This window comes from Protopterus annectens, chromosome 17.part0, assembly GCF_019279795.1.
Source record: "Protopterus annectens isolate FY-2018-M chromosome 17.part0, PAN1.0, whole genome shotgun sequence".
Taxonomy (NCBI): Eukaryota; Metazoa; Chordata; order Ceratodontiformes; family Protopteridae; genus Protopterus; species Protopterus annectens.
This window is the reverse complement of record NC_056751.1, coordinates 831,423,895-831,448,369: the sequence shown is the minus strand read 5'-3', so window position 1 is coordinate 831,448,369 and position 24,475 is coordinate 831,423,895. Positions and strand designations below refer to the sequence as shown.

The 24,475-nt window shown below is 42.9% G+C and overlaps 1 protein-coding gene across 2 annotated transcripts in view; it reads right to left on the bottom strand.

The window, feature by feature from the left end:
- DENND5A (DENN domain containing 5A) overlaps nt 1-24,475 on the bottom strand; it is a 1,739,423-nt gene that overhangs the window by 99,391 nt on the left and 1,615,557 nt on the right. The gene's annotated exons all lie outside the window — the stretch shown is intronic.

The window sequence follows — 24,475 nt, the reverse complement described above, 5'->3', positions numbered from 1 at the left end:
GGATATATTTCCATTTTCAGCAGAGGCCCAGGGAGAAAAGCTCCACAGTAACATTTAAAAAAATTTATAATGCACAATTGTACGAGAAAAAAGTAAAAATGTAAGACAACAAATAAATGAGAGAACAGTAGTTACAAGGTCATACTATATACATAAACACTATATTCAAAAAAAAAGAAATATTTACAGAAATATAAAAAAAAAACTTTGAAAAGGAGATTAGGTACTCTTACAAGGTTGCTTACAGTATGCTAACAGTTATTTCATATCCTATTTACAACAATATTTTAAAACAGTTTCTGCTACCCAGGGGTAGGTAGTGTTAAAAAAAGGTGAGGGGAGACAGGATATACAAAATGACAAAAGAGAATGCAGACGATTAGTCAGGGTAACAGCAAGGGCATAACCAGTGTGTTTTAAGATGTTGCTTCAGCCTTTGCTTAAACAGTGGGAAGAAGGGAAGTACCGTTAGATTTGATGGCAACATGTTCCAATATTTTCCAGCTGTATTAGAAAACAAGGAGTCGCCTGCTAAGTTGACTTAGTAGTGCTAGCCAGTAGTTTAGTAGAAGAGCATTAAGGAATTGAGTTAGCATAGGGGGTAATAAGGTCGGAGAGTATTGGTCTGTTGTTAGGTTGGTAGAATATCTTATGAACAATGGTAAGTTGGGAAAGTATCAGTAAGTTTTTTAGTTCAAGCCAGTTAAGCTGCTTTAGGTTCAGACAGTTATGCGTTCTAAATGGGTTCCCAGTGGCAAACCTGGTAATATTATTATAGGAATTAGTTTAGTGAGATTCTTTTTCTTTAGGTTAGTATATATAGGGGAAGCACAGAGAAGAGTGGAGATTAGATGGGAGTGGGCAATTGTAGTTCTGGCTGTTGGTGTTAAGAAGTGTTTTATTCTATATAGGGAGCCCAATTTTCTATTTACGGTTTTTATAATGTTATTTATATGACTGTCAAATGAAAAGTTATTGTCAATTAAGACTCTTAATAATTTGGTGGTAGAGTCTGGGGTTATGATGGTACCATTATTTGATTTGATTGAGAAATTGATTGGAGGGGGAGGGGGGACTTATTGTTAGGTGTGAAGAGTAAGAGCTAGTTTTTTTGGCATTCAAAAGGAGGCAACGTTTTAGGAACCAAGCCTCAACTGAGTTGAATACTGTCTGAGTTAAGGATTAAAGTTTAGATGTGGAGTTGGCAGAGCATATGCGTGTGGAATCATCTGCATATTGTATGCAGGTAGCTTGAGGGATTGCTAAGAAAAGGTAGTTGATGAATACTGAGAATAGAAGTGGACCGAGAATGGAGCCCTGAGGGACTCCAAGGGAGACTGGCAGGTGGGAAGATAGTTGAATCTCCCAAAGGACTGCTTCTTGCCTATTGTTAAGGTAGGACCTAAACCAGTGAATGGCCTTAGTGTCAAGAGCAAGGGATTCAAGAGTTTTTAGAAGTTTTTAATTCAGGAGCTACTACAAAAGATAAAAATTTCTTCTGAAAATATAGCTAGGGAATGGGATAAAATTAAAGTGGAGTTTAAAACTAGGGTGGAAATAAAGGAAATGTAGACATGGAGGATATGAATGTATCACAAAATACCATCATACTGGGAGACTTCAACTACCCAAACATAGATTGGGTACATTATTCTAGCCCTAACACCCTAGCCCAAAGGTTCCTGGAATTCATAAATTCAAATGCACTGGAACAACTAGTCACCTCTCCCACTAGGGAAGATAATATACTAGACCTGATCATCACAAACATGGGGACAAAATGCTCCACACCGGAGTTATACCCCTCACTAGTGAGATCTGATCACAAATTAATCACCCTGGATATACATATCCCACCTCCACCCCCAGCACAAAAGACCACAGTGAAAAACTTCTCAAAAGCAGACTTCACTCTTCTTAAGACTGAGATGGTATCCTTTAAGCCCACTGGGCCAGTGGATACCACATCCCACAATGCCGAATCCTTCACAAATGCTTTCTATGGACATCTCCAAGAATGCATGGATCATGCAATCCCAAATAAATCCAAGTCCCTCTCCACCAAAGGCAAGCGTCCTGTCTGGTGGACCTCAGCCATTAACAAATTGTATAACAAAAGAAGGAAGCTACTGCACGGCAGAGCAAAATCCCATAAAGGGAAGACATCTCTGATCAACATTAGCAGAAAACTACGTTCTCTCATAAAAACATCCAAGGCCAACTTTGAGAGAAAAATCGCTAAGGACACTAAAGATAACCACAAAGCCTTCTTCAGCTATGTTAGAAACCTGGGTGGAAACCCTCAGATATGCTCAGAGTTAGTTCACAACAACAAAAAATACACTGAACCCACAGATATTGCTAACATTCTGGCTGACAGGTTCAGTGCAAATTTCTCCCCTCCCTCACCCCCAAAAGAAGAAATACTTATCCCAGCTGAATGTAATCTCCCTGTCATCTCAGATGTCCAAGTGAGAACCGCCCTCAACAAAGCTAAAAACACAGCATCAATGGGACCCGACGGTATCCCGGGTTAAGTGCTACGTGAACTCCAAGAGGAGCTAAACCCGCACATAAAAATGCTATTTAACCTTAGCCTTACTACAGGATATGTACCTGAACACTGGCATACAGCAACAGTGGTCCCACTCCACAAAGGGGGTACCTCTACAGACCCTGGGAACTACCGCCCCATAAGCTTAACCAGCCTGGTCTGCAAAGCTATGGAAAGAATCATTATGGAACTCATAAACAGAGACATAGGGGACCTACACACACTTGACCCCACTCAGTTCGGCTTTGTAAAGGGCAGATCCTGCCTTTTGAACCTGGTTGACTTTTTCGAAACAGTCACTACAGCCATTGATGAGGGCAAAGCAGTCCATACAGCCTACCTGGACTTGGCTAAGGCCTTCGACACAATACCCCACTCAGGCATCATAGATAAGCTCAACAGCTTAAACGTAAACCCTTATGTCACTAGATGGGTTGCAAACTGGCTAAAGGACAGAACCCATAAAGTTAAAATCGCTGGAGCAATGTCAGACTCAAAGCCAGTCACAAGTGGTGTCCCACAGGGATCTGTCCTGGGACCCCTCTTGTTCGGCATTTATTTCTCAGATGTTAAAGCAAACATGGGAGGGTTGTGGCTGACAAAGTTCACAGATGACTGCAAACTAGGCGCCATAGTCGATACACCAGCGGACACATACATCCTACAAAAAGGCCTCAAAGAAACGGACAACTGGTGCCGGAGTCACGGCCTTAAACTAAATGCCAAAAAATGTATAGTCATCCCTTTGGGAAAAACAAAGTACCCACAAATTATCACATAGACAGCAACCCACTGAGTACGGAAAAAGTAATCAGAGACCTAGGGACCCAAGTCGACAGCGACCTCTCATTTGACACCCACATCGCCAAAGTGGTTAGAAAAACATTCTACCTTGCACACCTTATCATGAAGGGATTCACATCCAGATCCAAGGATGTCATTGTACCCCTATACTCCTCCCTCATCAGACCCATGATTGAGTACAATGCCCCATTTGGTATGTACCTCACCCGGCATTTGCAACAGCTGGAGAGACCACAAAAGTAACTCACCAAGAAGATCAAGGGTCTCCAACATATGTCTTATTCTGCCAGACTAAAGAAACTCCAGCTCTATTCAGTAGCATACCGCCTGCTCAGAGGTGATCTCTGCCTGACATACAAGGCCATGTTCAATCAGGAACTGATGGACATGCTCCACCTCAAAAAATCCAAATCCATCAGGACCACAAGAGCTAAAGACTTAAACCTCGGCACAAGTATGAATAGGACATGCTGGAGGGATAGATTCATAACCCAGAGGCTTCCCATGCTTTGGAACAAGATCCCAGTTCATGTTAGGCAGAGCCCCTCACTGACTCTCTTCAAGAGAAATCTTGATGAGTGGATGGGAGATCGTAAGTTTACCCCAGGGGTCACATCTGTGTCACTACTAGACAGGGGCACAGTAAACTAATTCTATTATATAAGGGGACCTTCATTGTGTCACTACTAGACAGAGGCACAGTATTCTAAATCTATTCTGTGCATTTTTTATACCATTTCATGGGGTGGCGAAAGCCACATCACCATGGCTAGGCTTACAAATGCCCCAGGGCAGATAGCCTAGTACTAAACTATGAACCTATGAATTACTTAGAGGGACTGACAAATGTTAAAGTATTGCAAAATAGAGGGAATCTTAGAAAAAGAAAAGGAGCAACTACAGAATGTTAAACAGAAAATAACGGATTACCTCGATAATCTGCAAGAGTTTAGAAAGACTGCTGTTAAGCAACTGTTTTTGATAATAATTCTAGAGCAAAAAAACTTTTAGCATAATGACTCAGGCAACAGAAAGTGGAAAGGGCTGTCACCAAGGTTAGGGTGTCTATAACAAGGAAGATAACAAGAGATCCTGTAGAAGTGTTTAAAGTTTGTATAAAGCAGAGAAATATATAAATCAAGAAAAGGTACAAATGGAAATGTTTATGGAAGAATTAAATATGCCAAGGTTAGATGTACACAATGCTGAATTACTAACAGGACAGGAAGAGATGAGATAAAAATGGTTATATATAAACAATCTACAGGAAAGTCCCCAGGAATGGACGGCATTCCTGTGGAAGTTTGGAAGCTAGGAGGGAAAACCTGATAAAGATCTGGAAGGTTTTGTTTAACAATATTTTAAGAAGAGGAGAAGTACCAGCATCCTGGAAGAAGACAGTAATACCTAAAGAGGGTAAAGATCCATTGGCTCCAGCTTCATACAAGACTATTTCAATACTAAACCATGATTACAAAATGTATATGTCTATAAATGTCAAAAGTGATACCAAAATTGATAGATATGGATCAGTGTGGTTTTGTGGCAGGAAGGCAAACATTTGACAATATTTAACAGAACAGTGATGATCCAGAGGGAAGGAGAATGTAAGAAAATACCACTGTCATTGGTGGATCTTGATACAGAGAAAGCATTTAACAGAGTAGACTGGGACTTCATGAGCAGGGCAATGGAAGCATTTGTTTTCCTGATACAATTATATGTTTAATTAGGAGTACATATGAGGGATCAGAGGTGAAAATTAAATTGTGTGTGGGGGTCCTCTCTGATAAATTCTGCTTGAGTATAGGAACCAAGCAGGGTTGGTTGTCTGCTTCCCCCTTTATTGTTTGCATTATATTTAGAACCACTGGCAAAGAAAATAAGGGACTCAGAAATTCAAGGATATAACTGGTATGGTGGTCAGGAAAAGCTGGGTCTATCTGCAGATTATATTATTTTATACATGACAAAACCAGAAAGGAACACTACAGTGTTGTGGAACATTTCAGGACAGTTTTGGATTTTCTTGGGATAAAAAATTAATGAAGGTAAAACAAAGGCAACAGCGGTAAATGATGTACCCACACACGAACTGCTCCAACAATATCCATATTTATGGGAACATGATAAAATGAAGTATTTAGGAGTACGGATTAGAAATGACTCTACTGTGGCAGCTAACGATATGTGGGAAAAGACTAAACACAAGATAATACAAAAATTGAGAAACTGGAAACTTTGTTATATGGACATGGATACGAAGATACAAGCAATGAAAATGGTTTTAATCCCTTTAGTCTTATATACAGGTCAGGCATATTATTATCAACCAGAGGAGAAGCTGTGGATAGCAATTAAAAAAGTGTTGAAGAATTTTATCTGGGAAGGGAAGACAGCAAGGGTCAAGTGAGATAAGCCGATTCTTCCAATAGAACAAGGCGGACTAGTACTATCCAATTTGAGGGGGTACTTTAGAGCAACACAGTTAAGGCTCTTATATATAACACAAGCAGAAAACTATAATTCAAAGTGGAAAGGAATGATGATGATACAGGGAGGAAACTCAAGAAATAAGGAGGGATTGGGATTTTGGATGCAGACTCTTAAGGAGAACAACAAAAATCATACAGAGTATTATACTCATAAAATAACCGGGAGTACTCCAAGAACTAAACCATCAAGAGAATGCAGAAAAGAGATTCTGCCAATAGGTATGACCATGGTTAGGGATACAGATCATAGACAAGAGGGGGCTGGAATTTATTGCACATACCTGCAAAAGGAACTAAGGTATTGGGAGCAAATAACTGGAACAAGAAAGGTAACAGAATGGGAAGAGGCCAAGAATGTATTTGGACTGCAGGTTAGAGACTGCCTTCCCTATCAAGGATTGATATGTATAGGTAAAGTATAGGGGGGTGTAAATGAAAGCCCAGCATGGTAGAGTTTTTAATAGAATCTAGAGCATAGGCTGCCATTAAAAAGGAATACTTGGTAGAGCATATAAAATATTGCATGATAATTATAAGAATCAATCAGAGGAGCTTAGAAAGGACTGGGAAGAGAGACTGGATAAACAATTCATACAGAGACAATGGGGAGATATATGTATATCTCCCAAATATGCAACAAAGTCTAAAAAATTTAGGATCTTTGCCTTTAAGTGTTGACATAGATATTTTCTTACCCAAGTAGACTCCAAAGAATTTTTCCTCAGGTGGATAGCAAATGTCAGAGATGTGGCGAGCAGGAAAGAGGCAGCTGAGAATAAGAAGTTATGTACCTACCATAACGTTCCATGTTAGTTGTCTTCTTCTCGCCTTCTTTCTTGCTGGATGGGTTCGGTGCCGATCCTTGGCTCCGACACGGCCTTCTACTAAAGCTCGAGAGCTATTTACTGGCTCGAGGCCTCCCCATATCCCACAATGCTAGGCGTCAGATACCCAGATCTCATTTGGCAGAGCTAACACCAAGGAAAAAAAATTTTTAAGGACACCTGTCCAAACTACAAGGTTTACCTACAGTGCTAAAAACAGAGGAGGACGTAACCTAGATAAAACTCAGCCAGAGGAAGAAGGCCTCAAAAGGGATTCTTCTCAGTCTGTCCAGGCTAGGGGGATGGAGGGTGGGATGCAAGAAAGAAGGCGAGAAGAAGACAACTAACATGGAACGTTATGGTAGGTACATAACTTCTTAATGTTAAGTTGTCTATCTCGCCTTCATTCTTGCTGGATGGGACAGCGTCCCTAGCACCTTAGCCCTGGGTGGCTCATCGGAACAGACTCTTGAGCACAGTGGAACCAAAATCAGCTCGACTCCTGGAGGCCATATCCAACTTATAATGTGAAATGAAAGTATGAGGAGTAGCCCATGTGGCTGCAGCACAAATAGATTCCATTGGTAGTCTTGCTTGAAAAGCTACCGACGTAGCTAACGCTCTGGTGGAATGAGCTTTTGGTTTTGTAGGGAGTTCTTTATGTCTCAATTGATAAGTCAAAGTGATAATAGAGGCCAACCACCTGGATAAGGTTACTTTAGAAACTGGCAGGCCCTGCTTGCCCTCAGCATAGGATAGGAAGAGTTGATCCAATTTTCTTGTTTGTTTAGTCCTATCCAAATAAAAACGTAATTGCCTGTGAACGTCCAATTGGTGTAACTTTTGTTCAGCTCTGTTCGAATAGTTAGGAAAAAAGACAGGTAGATCAATAGCCTGATTCAGGTTTGTCTCAGAAGGTATTTTGGACAGAAAAGAAGGATTAGTCCTGAGTGAAACTCTATCCTTGTGAAACACAAGATAAGGAGGATGAATACAGAGGGCTTGAAGTTCCAACACTCTCCTAGCTGAAGTGATGGCTACTAAGAAGAGTCTTCCAGGAGAGTAATTTTAAGGAACAGGAGGCCGCAGGTTCAAAGGGAGGGAGAATCAAGGAAGTTAACATGAGGTTTAAATCCCACGGAGGCGGGGGATCTCTAACCGGGGGCCTAAGTAAAATAGTCCCTTTAAGAAAGGCCTTACAAAGTTTGTGGGACATGATGCTGGTTTCTGACAGGCCAGCGTGGAAATTAGCGATAGCAGCCAATTGGACCCTAATAGTGGCAGACGAGGAACCTGCTCGAAAGAGTTCTGCTAAAAAAATCTAGAACGTGATGTACAGGGGCTGTAAAGGGGTCTATATTTCTAGCCTCCGCCCAGAAAGAGAAACATTTCCACTTACTAGCATAAGTCTTCCTGGTAGCAGATTTGTGCGAAGAAAGGATGATTTCATGCACTGGCTGAGAAATATGTGGAAGCCTGGCTAAGGTTGGAAGTGGAGCAACCAAGCTGTGAGGTTGAGAGACTGAAGGGATTGGTGCAACCCGCCCGACTGATGGACCAAGAGGTCTGGCACTGGGTCCCGATTCCAAGGCTGCTCCAGCACGTGACGATGCAGGAATGGGAACCAAATTTGTCGAGGCCAGTAAGGGGCAATGAGGATCATCCTGGATCCCAATGTGGTCACTTTCTGAATTAGTTTGGGAATTAAGGGAAAGGGTGGGAATGCATACAGAAGACCCTGGGGCCAATCGTGAACTAGAGCGTCTCTGGGGGAGTGGCCGGGAGGGGGAAGAGAGTGAAGAAATCGTCGCACTTGCTGTTGAGAGGGGTTGCGAAAAGGTCGCAGCAAGGTTGACCCCATCTGCGGAAAATTTTGCCTGCTACTAACTGATTGAGAGACCACTCGTGAGGCATGAGAATAGCTCTGCTTAGCCTGTCCGCTATGACGTTGGTCTTCCCGGGGATGTGCGTTGCTATCAGAAACCGTTGAGAGGAGATCGCCCACTGCCAGAGTCTGAGTGCTTCTCGACATAAAGGATAGGACCTGGTTCCGCCCTGCTTGTTAATGTACCACACTACAGACATATTGTCTGTCTGAATTGCAAAAGTCCCGGTGGGTAGAGAGTCCTGAAGAGCTTGCAAAGCTAAAAGTACCGCTCTCATCTCCAAGACGTTTATGTGCAGGTGGTACTCTATAGATGTTGCCAAGTGCCCTGGACAGTCCTGCCCTGAAAATGCCCCCCCCCCCACCCGATCAGGGAGGCATCCGTTGTCACTGTGGCAACAGAAGGAGGAAGAACAAACGGTCTGCCTTGAAGTACTTGAGAGGAAACCATCCACAAAGACAGGTGGTCTTTGCATGATTGGGTGATTATTATGTTGTGAGACATCGGAAGCTGTTGAAAAGACCATTGGGTAAAAAACATCCATTGAAGAATCCGCATGTGAAAACGAGCCAGGGGAATTAATGTGATTGCTGCTGCCATGAAAGCCAAGGTTTTCAGTACAAATCTGGCCTGAATTCTCTTGCACTGTAGTAAGGTCTGGACATGTCGGCGAATGTCTGATACTCTTTCTAAGGGAAGTTTTGCTGACAGCTCTTTTGTATTTAATCTTGCGCCTATAAAGGTTATAGATTGACAAGGCGACAAAGCAGACTTTTCGAAGTTTATAGAGATACCTAGCTCGGAGCAAGTTTGGATGGTATAATCCCTGGCTCCCACTAGCTGATGCCTGGTGGAAGCAGTCAGGAGTCAGTCGTCTAGATATGGAAACACCTGGAATCCTCACCGTCTCAGGTGAGCCGTAACCACTGCCATGCATTTGGTGAACACCTTGGGGGCTGTGGTGAGACCAAAGGGCAGGGCTCTGAACTGATAGTGACTGGGCTCCCAGCCGGAAGCGGAGAAACCTTCTGGAGCGTCTGTCCATTTTGATATGGTAGTATGCATCCTGAAGGTCTATGGAGCACATCCAATTGTCCTGACCCAAAAAGGGTAGAATGGACTGAAGTGTGACCATCCAGAACTTCGTTCTTTGAACAGATTTGTTTAACCTGCTGAGATCCAAAATGGGTCTCCAGTCCCCTGTCTTTTTTGGTACCAAAAAGAACTTGGAGTAAATCCCGGATCCTTGCTGGTCTGCTGGGACTGGCTGGATGGCCATTTTTTCTAGCAGTTTTGAAATTTCTAGTACTGCTTGATCCCTTAGACCGGGTGGAACATCTGGAAGGGACCTGTTTGTTTGTACAGGGGTGTGGACAAAGGGGATTTTGTAACCCTCGGATATGATAGACCGTACCCATTTGTCTTGTGTGAGGAGTTGCCAGGCTTCTGGGTACAGTGACAATCTTCCCCCGACTGCCTCCAAAGGTGGACAGTTGGGCAGCCCCTCAGGGGTGCTGAAAGGGTTTGTCAGAGAAAGATTCTCTGCTACCCTGATTTTGCGGACCCCCTCTGCCCCTCGGGTGGCATCTATTATTGTTCCCTCCTCTGCCCCTGGAGGGAAACTTGCCACGTGTGTCAGGCACGACTCCCTGGGGTTTCCGAAACCACATTTTTCCACTCTTCTGACCTTTAGGGTATGGTCTAGAGGGAGTAGAAAAACGGACTCCCATGGCAGAGAGAGTCTTGCCTTCCTGCTCACACCTGGTAAGGGTATCCTTCACCTGTGTTCCAAACAGAGCCGAACCATCGAAGGGGGTATTGGTGAAGGATGCCTTAAAGGGGTCAGCAAAGTTGCATAACCGCATCCAGGCGTGTCTTCTCAAAGCCACGCCTGTACCTGCGGCCCTACTCGCCCCATCGGCTGCATAAGAAATGAGCCACATGGAGAAGTTGACTATAGCGTTAAGGGTCGCCAGCTGGAAGTTAATCTTGTCCTGAGAACCCGCAGCTGATGCATCCTGAAGGGTATCACCCAGTTCCTTAAGAAGATCCCTTTGAAGGCGGGTGAAATGGCACAGATAATTCAGCGACTGCATGGAAAAGGTCGCTGAAGAAAACATCCGCTTCCCGTACCTGTCCATTGTCCTAGATTCTTTATTACGTGGATGGACAGGCACCGAAGGGTCAGCCAACTCCTTCTTAGTGGCTGCTGCCACCACCATGGCATCAACAGGGACACCTTTTGTCAGAATTGTTTGTCGGATGGGGCTGTAATGAACTTAGTGGGCCTGCGGGGAGTTGGTTCCACTGTGTCCGGGGCTGTCCACGCCTTTTGAGCCACCACTTCCATGAGCGGGTCGAAAGGTGGAGACACCCAAGAGGTGGAAAGGTGAGAACCAAATGCGTCCAGGTACACCGAGTCGTCCTCAGAAGGGTTAAGGGCAGTCCAGTTCCCCCTCTACCTAGGATGTCTGAAAAGGAGACATCCTCAGAGGGGGACCTTGGGGACCCTTCCGAATCCTCCAAGTCGGTATCAGACGTGACTGACTCGGGGGAGTCAACATGTTTCCTCTTACATTTTCTCTTCCGAGGGGGCTCCTCCGAATGATCAGGGGAGGTCTCGGAAGAGGAAGATACGCCCAATGGGGCGACCTGGAGCATCTGTTCTCCACGCTTGGGGTCAGGAGGGTGGACAGAGACCGATGCAGGCACCATGGGGGGAGGAGCCGAAGGGGCCAATCGTGGAGCCGACACAGGAGTCAGCACACTCCTCATGACCTCGAAGGCACCCCTGTCAGGCAGAGCAGAGAGTCCCCGCTCCGAAGAGATGTGAACCCCTCCCGGCACCGTGAGCCGATGTTGGGGCCGAGCTCACCTGCGCCGAAGCCCCGAGAGGGAGAATGGGGTCAGACAAGGGTCCGATGCCACTCGCCCCCTCAGAGCCGATGAGGGAGTCCAGGCGCCCAGATCCCTCCAAGGAAGGAAACAATGAAGAGATCAGAGCCGACGAAGGAGCCGAAAGGTGTGGTATCGGCTCCGACGCTTCCAAGATTCGAGCCCCAACCAGCTCCGGCTCTGAACACAAAAGGGGAGTCGGAGGAGGAACTGTTGAAGACACTGGGATAGCCACAGTCTGTTGAGAAGGGCTGGTTAACATCTTGGCCAGGACCTGCGATTTAAGTAGTCTACTGACCACCCTCTCTAAGTCATGGTCGGATAACCTGGAAGACCGAGAGGAATGGGACCTATGGCTCCGTTCCGAGTGCAGCAACGGTGACCTCGAAGCCGAGCGAACCGATTCTAGGGAAGGGAACCTAGAACATTTCCGGCCTAATGACGGTTTCGACATTAAAGTCGGAGCCGATAGACGTCTAGAGGTTTCGGCCCCAGCCGGAGCCGACGAAGAGGCAGATGCTCCACCCGGCGACGGCTCCGAACTGGGAGCCAATGGCTTGGTGGGCTTTGAGGATTTCCCTGACTGAGGCTTCGCCGGGGATCCCTCTGGCTTGAGTAGTTCTCTCAAGATAAGTTTGTTCCTATGCTCCTGCAGGACTCTCGGGCTGAAAGCATGACAGAACGAACAGGAGTCCTGCAGGTGTAGGGAACCCAAACAATACACGCAAGAAGTGTGACCGTCTGTCAGAGACATCTTCTGAAAGCATGAGTCACACTTCTTGAAGCCTGAAACTTTGGTATCTTTGGACATACTGGCCCGGGGATACCAAAGAGAGAAAAAAAATGTTACACTAGTGCTTAAACCAGACACACAGTCACACGCCCGCACTAGATAAGGTAACAGTAGTGAGTAGAAAAAACTATCACAAACACCCACACTTAATAAAAATAACTACAACAATCTAAATAAAAGTTATAAGGCTAAACACTAAACCTATAGTTACAACAAGGGGGGGGTTAGCCATTAATAGAGAAGGAAGAAGGGGGGGAAGGGGAGAAACTCTCTAACAGAAAATGAGTTTCCTAAGTGGGACAAACTAGGGGATACCAGTACAACTACACTAAAAGTTAAGACAATCTAAGTCTAAGAAAATAACAGTTAAATTTTAGCTGAAAAAGATAAAAAAGGATTAATACGACCTGAGCCAGTAAAAAACGCAACCTCGTAGCTGAAGCGGCAAATGAGATCTGGGTATCTGACGCCTAGCATTGTGGGATATGGGGAGGCCTCGAGTCAGTAAATAGCTCTCAAGCTTTAGTAGAAGGCCGAGTCGGAGCCGAGGATCAGCTCCGAACCGATCCAGCAAGAATGAAGGTGAGATAGACAACTAAACATCATATTTTTTGGGAGTGCAATGAGCTGGCAGAATTTAGGGTTTCCCTGCAGACCACTCTGTTGGACATGCTGGGTGAGCGGATTGGATTGACTGGGGAGATGATTTTTTTGAGCTAGATAAAAAATCAGAATTGCCTAGACATAATAAAGCCTTGTTGAATCTAATTATGGTGGCTGCCAAAAAAGCAATTACTAGAAAATGGAAATCAAAGTCTAGACCAACTTTACTTGAAGTAGTGAATACAACAGAGATAAAACAGCTGGAATTGGGATCTTCAGAAAAGGGATGAAGCAAACTACACAGGAAAAAATGGGAATTGTGGGAACAACATATGCAACAAAGGAACAAGGTTTATGAGGCAGGATTTGAATGAGCCATACAATGCTTAACTGACAATGACTGGATAGATTATAAATTATGTATAATGTTTGCAACTACCATTTGTTTCAATGGTGTCTGTGGTGTATAATGTTTGCAACTAAAGTGGTGTCAATGTTGTTTGTTTTTCATTTATATCAATTAAGATTACCTATGTCATACATGACAATTTAATAAAGATGTTTACTGAAAAAAACTTAAATAAAAATAGTATGATCATGATCCTGTCACAATGGATTGGGACTACATGTTCTTGTGATCCTTGGTGCTATTTTTCCTACAGTTCTATACTCCTGGTAAAGGCATCCTTGACAAAGTAGTGTAACAGGAGAGGCCAAATAATGAAAAATCCAAAATTTTGCTCCCAAAATATGTATTGTAATAGAATTTGAGAATTGTACCCAAAACAGGTATTTTGGGATCCATCCATTCAGCCAAGCTTTGGGCTGGTGTTTGCCAGTTAGTACTTTGAGGATGGGAGACCTACAGAGCTTATAGTTGGATCAGTATGAAAAAGCTGTGTGAAGCCTCCACATTAGCTAACTACTGAAAAGTCAGAGGGTGAGAGGCAGGCACAAAGCTGATCAAGTGGAAAGGAAGTATACAACAAATTAGGAATCTGAACTAAATCATGGCAAAGTAAACTAGCTCTTGGGATGTGGAAAGTCACTTCACAGTACTGCTACAGTAGCAATCGGCATATTTAAGGAGTTGAAAAGTACCAGCTGCATATAGCTGGTCATATCTCTACAGTGTTGGTTCTTAGACTAGGCTTCTCAGTGCTCTGACCTGTGGGTGGTCCCCCCCCTTAAACACTGCCCCTCAGGAGTAGCCCTGGGCAGGAGTGGGGATACTCAGAAGCTGGGTGCTGTACAGTTGGACTCTGAGTCAGTAGGGTGACAGGACTGTCTTGACATAAACACAAACTGCAGAAAGGAAAACTCGTGCCTGTTTTTGTATGCACACCAACTAGCAAGCCAATCAGAGAGTCTGACATCTTAAAAGACAATGGCTAGAACAGTTTTTGGGGGTACCATCTAATCATCCTGCTGTTCTACTGGGGGACTTCACCATTCATGTGGGGAATAATAGATGCACCTTAGAGGTGCTGACTGGAAGAAGCAGCTTGCCTGATTTGAACCTAAACAGGAACTCATTACTCCATGCTAGCCACAGGTTGCCTATAATGAACACCATGTTCAAACATAAGAGTTTTTGCAAATGTACTTGGTACCAAAATACCTTAGGCTACAGGCTGATTACTCCCTTTGTGGTTGTGCCATCAGACCTGAGTTCGTATGACAGACCCTAAAACGGCAAACACCACCACTAGTTGGTGAGACAGATCAGATGGCTGAGGCACTGGCTAGACAGACCCACAAAACCCAAATGTGCAGTGAGGTTTTCCTGGGAATACCTAGTAGAATCTTCTGTTTGAGATGAGTTCATCTCCACCTGTACCATGGATGCTGGGGATGTGCAGTGAATATGTTCAATGAAACTCACCCAGACAGTCCCAGATGAACATATTTTTGAAGAGCCAAGGGGACCTGGGCCAAGACCTCAGAATATGAAGATGAAGTAGGAGTTGTGGACAAAAGCTGCTAGGCACCTGTCATGAAGGCTACCAAACGATCTGCTACTGGTGGGCAAAGTGTAAAGAAGCTGTCATTTTAAAGAGGCGTTCCATGCAATGCTAGTGGATTGGAGTCTCTGGATTTGACAGATACATACTAATAGGCCAAGAAAGTAGCAGCAGTGTCCATCACTAAAATGAAGGCCAAGGTGTAGGAGGACCTTATCAAGGCAATGAAGAATAACTCACTGCCTCAAAGAGTTTCTGATAAACCATTCAGTGATTCAGAAAACAGAGACAGCAAGTTGCTCAGGCTACACTCAAGCATAGAGAAATACCGAGTACGACTAGAGACCCTTTTGGGAGGTGGAGGGAATGCCCAAGCCATTCCTGAGCCCTATGGACATGCTCTCTTTTGAGGAAGCAAAGTCAGTAGCGACTGGTGAAAAAGGATTCATTTTTATAGATGGCAGTCAATATAGCGATTAAGCAGTTCCACTGGTAAGGCAGTGGGAATGGAAGAAATCAAGCCGGACATGTTAAAGGTGCTATATATTGCTACAGTGTCATGGTTAGATCACCTTTTATACTGAAAGGAAGGTTGGGTCAGTACCTCTGGACAGACAAAATGGTGGTGATTCCCATTTACAGAAATGGAGACAAGAGGCTATGTACCAGATACACAGGGATCACATTCTGGGAAAGTTTACACAAGGGTATTGGAAAGGATATGTTTGGCAGATTTTCAAGTTTTTGACTCAGAAGAATCAATGTGGATTCAATCATGGTTGTGGAACAGTGGATCAGATTTTTAAGTTTCTGTGGATTCATGGGAATTTGCCGCTACTGTCTACATAGGCTGTGTGGACCTATCTTGTGGGAGGTACCACAACAGTAAGAGGTTCTGGGGCTGCTGCCATATGCCATACAGCCCCCGTATTTTTAAAGCAAGAATGTTATTCCATTCTCATTGTTAAGTCAGACACTTTCTGATGGGTACAGGACTCTGCCAAGAGTGTGCTGTCTTGTCTCTCATCCTGTTCATGATGTTTTTTGGACATAAGTCTTGAAAACTATTCAGTTTGGACATGTGATGTTTGCAAACACTGTCTTCTTGGCCTAACGTGTCTGTGATCTATGGCATGCATTTCCAAATCAGAAGTCATTTCTTTGTCTCAGAAAAGGGTGGAGTGCTCTCTAATGGTAAAGGGGGAAGAAATACTTCAGTTGCAAAAATTTAGGCACCTCAGCGCCTTGTTCACAAATGTAAGACTGAAGACTAACTGATGTGGATGAGTGTATATTGGATTCCAGACAATGGTGATGGTGAAGTGAGACCTGATTCATGGAGTCATTTTCATTTTGCTCTTTCCCAAAAATGGACAGCCATTTCTCTTAAATGAGCTAGCCTGTACTGACTTGCACCTATTGGCTTCCTAAACTGATGCAAACACCATACTGCAGTATTTCTTACACCCATTTCTCCCTCTTCAGGACAGGTGCTTTCCAGTTAAGACCATCTGAACTAAATACCATTCACCCCCACAATGCAGAAGTCATAAAAATGAGGGAGGGATTATCACTACAGTAAGGGTACTGTTAAAAACTAGTAAAGCTAGAAAAACACAACTGTATAAAGGATATACTCCTCAGTGATCAAAAAAACCTAAACATCTACCTTTAAGAGTTAACCATCTTACCAGCAAACTAGTGCCTTCCTCCCCCAAACAGCTACCTCATGAGACAATGTAAAATACATGGCAGTTGCTTTGCCAGTACAGGCTTTGTCATATCACACTGCTTTATTCATCTCAGACAAAGAAGATACAGCTTAACTAACCCACTTACATCACTACATTCAAAAGCGCTGGAATGGAAAAAGTAAATTTATATTCCAGTCCCAAAAAATGGACAGTAATAAAGAGTGCTCAAACAGTTGTATGATTGCACTTATTTTGCATATTAACAAGGTAATGCTCAAGAATCTGCAAGCTGGAGTGCAGCAGTATATGAACTGAGAACTGCCAGATGTACAAGCAGAGGCATTAGAGATCAAACTGCTAACATCTATTGGAAAATAAAGAAGGCAATGGAGTTCAAGAAAAATATTTACTTCTACTTTACTGAGTACACTAAAGCATTTGACTGTGTGGACCATGACAAACTTTGACAAGTACTGGGATAGCGATTCACCTTATTTGCATATTGAGGAGTCTGCATATAGAACAAGAAGTAGCAATTAGAAAAGAACATGGAAAAACTGATTGGCTCAAGACTGGGAGAGGCATGCAGCAATTCTGTATGTTGTCATTCTGCTTGAATGCATCATACAAATGTTGGGTTACATGAATGAGATGATGGAATCAACATTTTTGGAAGAAACATTAATAGCTTCACATATGCAGATGCTACCACTCTGACAGCTGAAATTGTGAGAGAGTTGAACAGCCTGTTGACGAAGATAGAAGCAGAACATGCAAAAGTTGCCTTGTTTTCTTAACACAAAAAAATTATCAGAGCCCTATCAATTCCCTGAAAAGAAATGAGAAAGAATTTTTGGCAATGACACATTTTTATGAGGAAGATCTCTGTGGATTGTGACTGCAGCCACAAAATTAAAAGTTGCTTTCTTCTTAAATGGAAAGCTACTCCAGATAAGATTTAAAAAGAGCAAAGACATCACACTGTCAGTAAAGGTCTGTAGATTCGAAGCTAATTTTTTCCAGTAAGTATACTGGAAAATCTATGTTTTTAATTGGGGTGTTACAGTAAACATTTGAGAATTCTATGGATTGCAAGTATATCAAATCAGCTAATATCTGAGAAAATAAACACCACTTGTGGAATGGATGGTCTAATAGTAAAAAAAAAAAAATTTTCTCCGGTGTATAAAATTGCCTCTTTTGTAACTGGAGGTTTTCTCCCTGGGGCTCCACTGAAAGGGGGTACCACCGTTCAGTTGAACTACCCAGGTCAACAAAGGCAATAAATGGAACCAAATTCAAACACTTTGACAATGTCATGCAAAGAAAGGACTCAACTGAGAATACACCGATGAGGAAAGATCAAAAACAAAAGGGGGCAGCAGTGGTCAAGATACATACACAATACTACTAAAACAATATAAATGAGCAGTTGTAGACAGACAGGCCTGCTATGCTAAAGTTCTTGAGGTAGGGAACACAAGAACTTGACTAAATGTCTAACCACCACCACTAACCACAACTTACCTCAGCCCTACTCAAAAATAAATAAGTGGCTCAAATCCATGCATGTGCATATATGACCAGGCTCACAGGACTTATTCCTTAAGACTTCTGCATGGCTGTGACATCTTAGCAGTATCTACAACTAAGACAACTTATAACAAGGTTCTGAAAAGCAGCATCTTGCATCCTCACTGACCTGTGGAAGATGGCAATATTCCTCATACCTTTTCCAAAAATACCCAAACTTGCATCACTTGATGACCCGTCTCATCATTCTTTCAAAAGCACTGGAAAAAGCTGTTGCTGAACAAAAAGACCACATAGAATTTACTAACCTGTTTGCAAATTATTAATTTGCTTGCAAAACCAGCACAATTTCTGCAAAGGCCATAACACTTGTGCCAACGCCTCTTCACCACATAAATGAAAATATGGATAAAGGCAACTTAACCAGGACAATGCTCATCCATCTAGCAAAAGCATCTGATATGGCCTCCCATCAAAATCTACTTGGAGCCCTCCCACATTCTGACATACATTCTGGTTTGCACACAATTTAAGTGAGTTAAACACTACCTCAAAGACTGATAATTACAAGTTGCCTTACCAATTAGTCACCTCTGTTCCAAACCAGTACTAACAAGAGTCCCTCAACATTCTGGGTCCTAAACTTTTCAGTCTGTTCATCAACATTATGTCCATAATTTGATTTATTTTTAATGTTTTCTGTCCCAAGTGCCTGAGGACTACTGAGCCTTCCAACTGGACTCAAGCTTGATTTTCAGAGCCATCCAGAGGGGCCATCTTTCAGACAGCCATAAGGGTTTTTTTTCTGTCTTCAGCTGCATCATAAGAATGAGAATATGTTTGTTTTTTATGGTCTAACCCTTTCCTTAGCTGGACAGATATGTGACCATCTCCACAGGAACAACTACACTTTCCTATGCAACTGCACACTCCTCTATACTATACTGGTGAAGGCTACCACCAAATCAGCAGCCTGAACCACAAGCATGCCCTAGGATGCTGGCTTGCCTCCTTCATCAGAAGGACTGCTACAACATATGGCTGGCTCTGTTCCCTCCACAGGATAAGCACAACTATCTGCCTTACCAGCACCATCAAATGCTCAAGTCACTATTCAAACTTTAGCTGCCTAGGCTATAGTCAGTGTTTTATTCCTCTATGGCTCCAAACAGACAGATTTAATTTATTTAAATTGTAATGGAAATGTATTCATCTGTTAACTGGGTAAATTAATTGGTCATCTTGGACCCCTTTTAGTCATGACCTGGGCCACAAGGCAAGGATAAAAGTAATATATATGGACATTTAGAATAGCCAGTCAACCACAAAATTATCACTAATAACTATCTTCTGTAAGAAGATGGCCTACTAATATTCTCAACAAGCTACACAAATGATCTTGGCCAAAGTCTATGCTCTCATCTTCAAGACTACTTTGCATCACATCATTTCAATACAAATTGAATCAAAAATCAAATTTATGTACCTCTGAACATATAGAAAAGAGTGCAACTATTTACTCGTTTCCTCCAATTCCAACTCACACAGAAAGCTTTGCTGAAAGAATTCCCCATATAAACATACTGGAAGTTACACAAATTCTACTCTGTCTTTAAAACTCAGGCCAAAAATTCAACTGTTGAGTTTTAAGCTTCAATGAAAACTATGTACTGTCTGCAATCAAACCTCACCATCCTTACAAGAAATGTCTAATAAATGTACTGTCTTGCCATTTCTAGCCTACACCCTACCTGCACAGCAAACACCTCTAAAACATTCAAATTTCAAACATGCATGAATAAAACTTGCTGCATCATGTGCATGTCTATTAGCATTACTGCCTAATCTTCGCTAAAGGTAGTAGCCTCATGAATATACTTGCTAACCAAAACTATCTTAGCAACAGTGATCTTCAGGCAAAGAGAATCCTAAATATCACATGTAAGGGATATACCTTACCACACTATCTGATTTATGAAAAGGACCTGGGTACTGAGGTTGGGTAAAACACCAAGCAGTAAAACTTCAAATGAGGATGCAGCAAAAGGATGTCATCAGGGCCAGAAGAAAAAATTGGTTATTGGGGAGTTTATTCACAACTTGACTCCAAGGTTGTAGCCAATGAGCCTGCCTGGGAAATAAAACATATGGCACCATGACTACATAGACAGAACCCTTGAGTCCTGATAAGAATATACCACACTTAAACTCAGGCCAAGGTTGGTATACCCAAATCCAAAAGTCAAAAGGAAGGAAGACAGAGACTGCTCACCCTTGCAGTTGGCAAGTCCAGGAATGGAATACAGGTCTTTCACTACCCTAGTCTGCCATTGGGATAACTTCACTCCCTTTCATAAACAGAAAGGCAAAAACTCCAGGAGAAAAATCCAAGCTTTTTCTCTGTTCTCTTCTTCTTTCCTAAAGGGAACTGGAACAGAGGCTTGACGTAGAAGAAACAGTAGGATCTCAGAAACATAGGGTAGGAAGAGAAGAGGGCACCACCATGTATGGTACCCTGAGCATAAAGAAAGAGGAGATCCATCAAAATCTGTAATGATCAGGAAGAGTATATGCTAACTGCATCTCACCCCCTGAAGAATCATACTTGGAACAAGTATGGGAACTAACAGTGGTACACAGCCTCACCTGCTAGATCCCATGAAGCTGAAGATGGTCCCAAGAACAAGAACTACAGTCCAAATCATAAAGAGGTTGGCTGTAACCCAAACACTAAATCCTAGTATGACAAGAAAGGGTTCAGGACAAGGGATAAGAAAGACCCTATACCCTCCCTGCCTTGGCCCCAGAAATGGACTAAGGGGAAGATGATAAGGCCCCTTTGAGTTCCTGAGTTACAGACCCTGCAAAGACAGAACTTCATCCTGTTAGAAAACTACATGAGTACCTGCACCACAAACAAGAATGCTGACAGATCAGTTCCTCATGCCCCTCTCAGGTGGGAAAAAGACATGGGCTCTGGACAGCACCATGGAGACCTACTCTGCAGGCAGGCTCAAGAACAACTCCCCCCATGAAGAGGCTTTATGTCCACTGCTCACGGTGCCTAGTTCTCTGAAAAAGAACCCTTACAGAAGAAGCTTGGTGTCTGCCAAAAGTGAAGGAGACAAAACAACCATCTCCAAAACTTTCTAGAATTCTACTAGTTACCCAACAAGTCAAAGTGAAGAAGACTCTTCTGAGCAAGTCTTCTCAAACAAGTAAGGCAGGGGTAAGTGGGTATTTTTCCCAACCAACTTAGCAATGCACATAAATGACACCCAGGGGACACACAGGCATGAAAGAGGAAGGGACTCATACTGAATCAGTGTGTCAATCCAATGCCCAGACAGGCTGCCTAGAGAAAGAAAGAAAGAAAGGAAACAGTAGATAAGCCTAGGCACACCTGAAGTTCAGGCCATTTCGAAGGCTGAGGAATGGCTCCAGCAGCCTCATAACAGGGGGCAGCAGAGGGGGCTGAATGGAACACTGAAGCCTTGTCTGCTCTCTGCCAGGGATATCAAGATGGCACCCACTCTTCTCATCATGGGGGAAAGGAGGAGGGTAGCCAGCACTCTAAGCCGAAGCTTCAAATCCAATTGAAAACTCCCCCAATTGGAGATCACTGGGATTCTTGCCTGGATTAAAACAAAGGCAGCTGCAGTAAGGGAGGGTCCCAAGAAAGCTACCCCTTTATCAGAAGGAGGCCTAAGAAACCCAACATTTAGCCCCAGCCTTTAGAATAGGCTAAACACTATCCACTTCATCCAAGGGCAGAACAGGAGAAGGGAAAGTGGGAATTTCCACAGGAAAACACCCCAACAAGGAGAAGCACAGTCTATCACCCCAGGTGAGAGAACCAAAAACTGTTGCCTCTGCCTTGACAGTTATTCAAGATCAGGGGAGGAGGAAGGAAAATGAAATAAGGTGTCCTAGTAAGTCCCCAACCCCTTGAAAGGTTCCTCATTCCTCCTCCTCCTCCTCGAGGGACCTGGGAGGGAATCTTTTCCCACATCTAAAAATCCTGCCAGGGGTGGGTTAAGGCAACAGTGGGTCTACCCCCCCATGTATATGAACTGTAATTAGTAACAGAAGAGAAGCAGCATCTGAGACCCTCACCAAGAGTGGACAGAGATCCTCCATTTTGTAAAAGAGGAGGAACACAAAGTGTTGAAAAGAGGACTTCCACAATACATAGAAGACTGCAGGGAAGAAGACCTACAGAATCCATAGAAGACCACCTCCTGATCAGGAAGGCATTCTGCAGGGACTGTGAGCCCTGACTGAACAACCTTAACCTATAAAAGGGATATTCAGCATAACAGACCCCATCTTATGAACCAAAGATGATCTTAACTAGGCCCAACTATGTAGGCACACCTCTGAATATGATGCTCTAGCCAGGGCATCCAATGTACTCAAAAGTCAACAGTTCAAACAAGGTCCTACCATTCTTTCACAGTTATATACCTGCATACAGTGAAACAACATACAGTAAATGACCTCGTTTAAAGTTTACTTAACTTTTGCACGCCTGTAATTTTCATCTAAATTTGTAGAAACATAACTACTCAGTTATGATCAGGTACATGTACTTTTAGTGGAATCTATAAAAAAAGAACAAGCATAGGAATCTGTCTAGTTCCAACCTCACCACAAGTGTTGAGGAAAAAATAAAAAAACAGAGAAACTAGTGGTCTTAAAACTTCACTGACGAGCTCAGTCACAATAATTCCCCAAAATCACAAAAAACAAAGTAGTGTTCCAAAGCAACAAGCCTTTACTTGTCACTGACTCCAAAGCAACAAGACTTTATGCTGAATAAAGGCTTGTTGCTTCAGACACTACCTAGTTTTCGTGATTTTGTAAATTATTGTGACTGAGCTCATCAACAAAGTTGTAAGACCACTAGTTTCTCTGTTTTTTTATTTTTATTTTTTTTTGTAGTGGAATCTATTCTACTGATTTTTGACATTCCTCATAATGAGGTTGTGGCTTACAATGGGCCTGTGAGGCCTGGTGTATCTACTCACCAATACAATTTACTTGTCATCTGTGCCCCCATCTTTACTTAACTTCATGAGCTTTGGATAGTAACCTAAAGGACAGAATCTACAGTTACAAAGGGTGGAAATGGAGTTCCTCTGCAAGGATACTGGGCTTAGTCTCCATGGCAGTGAGTAGCATAGCTTTCTGGGAGGATCCTGGAGTAGGGACAGTGCTCCTGCAAACTGAAAGTAGTCAGTTGAGATGGTCTGGGTAGTCAGTAAAGTGGCTTTGTGGGTGCCTCCCACAAGACGTATAAAAGGCATGGTATAGTGGAAGTAGGCCTCATGGTAGACAAATGAAACACTGGTGAAACTGTATCTCTTAACTTACCCAACTTGTCTGGTAATGACTGGGGTCCCATCGAATGGGATGGGGACTACCGGTACAAACCTGGCCTGCCCAGTTTGCTATCACCACAACTCACCAGGACAAGTGGTTTAAAAATGGGTGATGGATGCAGAGATATTATTTTAATATCAATTTATATCACGTAACTCTGCATTATTTCATCTTATATTGTGCTACACTTTGTCTGTTTATTAAATGGGAAACAAGAGGTGGTAAGTTTAGCAGAATAAACCTAAATCTTCATGTGCAATTAGCAAAAATGTTCCATGACACTCTGCATTACAAGGGAACAATACATATGTTTTATACTTGAAAAGCTTGTGTTGAAATACAAAAATATAATATTAAACAGTATTTTTAACAGTAGTGACTACTGTGATAACTGTGGAGCTGCAAGGAGAAAAAGCACACATATAAGCTCAGTGTGTAGAAGGCCAGACCCCATTCCTATAAAAGGAAGGGCTATAGTGTCTGAGAAACAGAACTTACTCCTTAGTGCCTCTCAGATATTTGGCCATGAGAAGGGACTCTTGGTGGCTGACAACCAGAAAGTGCACTGGAAGAAATGTTTTGCCTTTCAGTATTGAGGGACTGTTTGTTCATAAAAAGAGAGTCTTGATAGTTGCTAGCTGCAAAATAGACCATATGAGAGAAAGAGAGAATAAGAAATTAAAAATAAAGTGCCCTGAACTAATGTATTGTGAATCCAGTGTGTGCTGAATATATGACACACTTTACACTTTGTCAATGCATGAACAGTGTTTTGCACTTTGTTGACTTTTGGCCACTCCACTGATCTGTACGCTGTTATACCAAATAGAATACAGCAGAAAGGTACTGGGCAGATATGCCCATGAAAAAGCAAGTACAAAACAGACTTGCCACAAAAAACACAATGCAGTTTCTTCACTGGATTATGTAGTATTTCCTAAGAGGCTTGCTACACTTACTCTCTAGATGTTAAACACTAAATGACTTTTTTTGGTTTCTGAATTGTGTATCTCCATTTGATTCCAGTACCAAACTGGCTCAATGG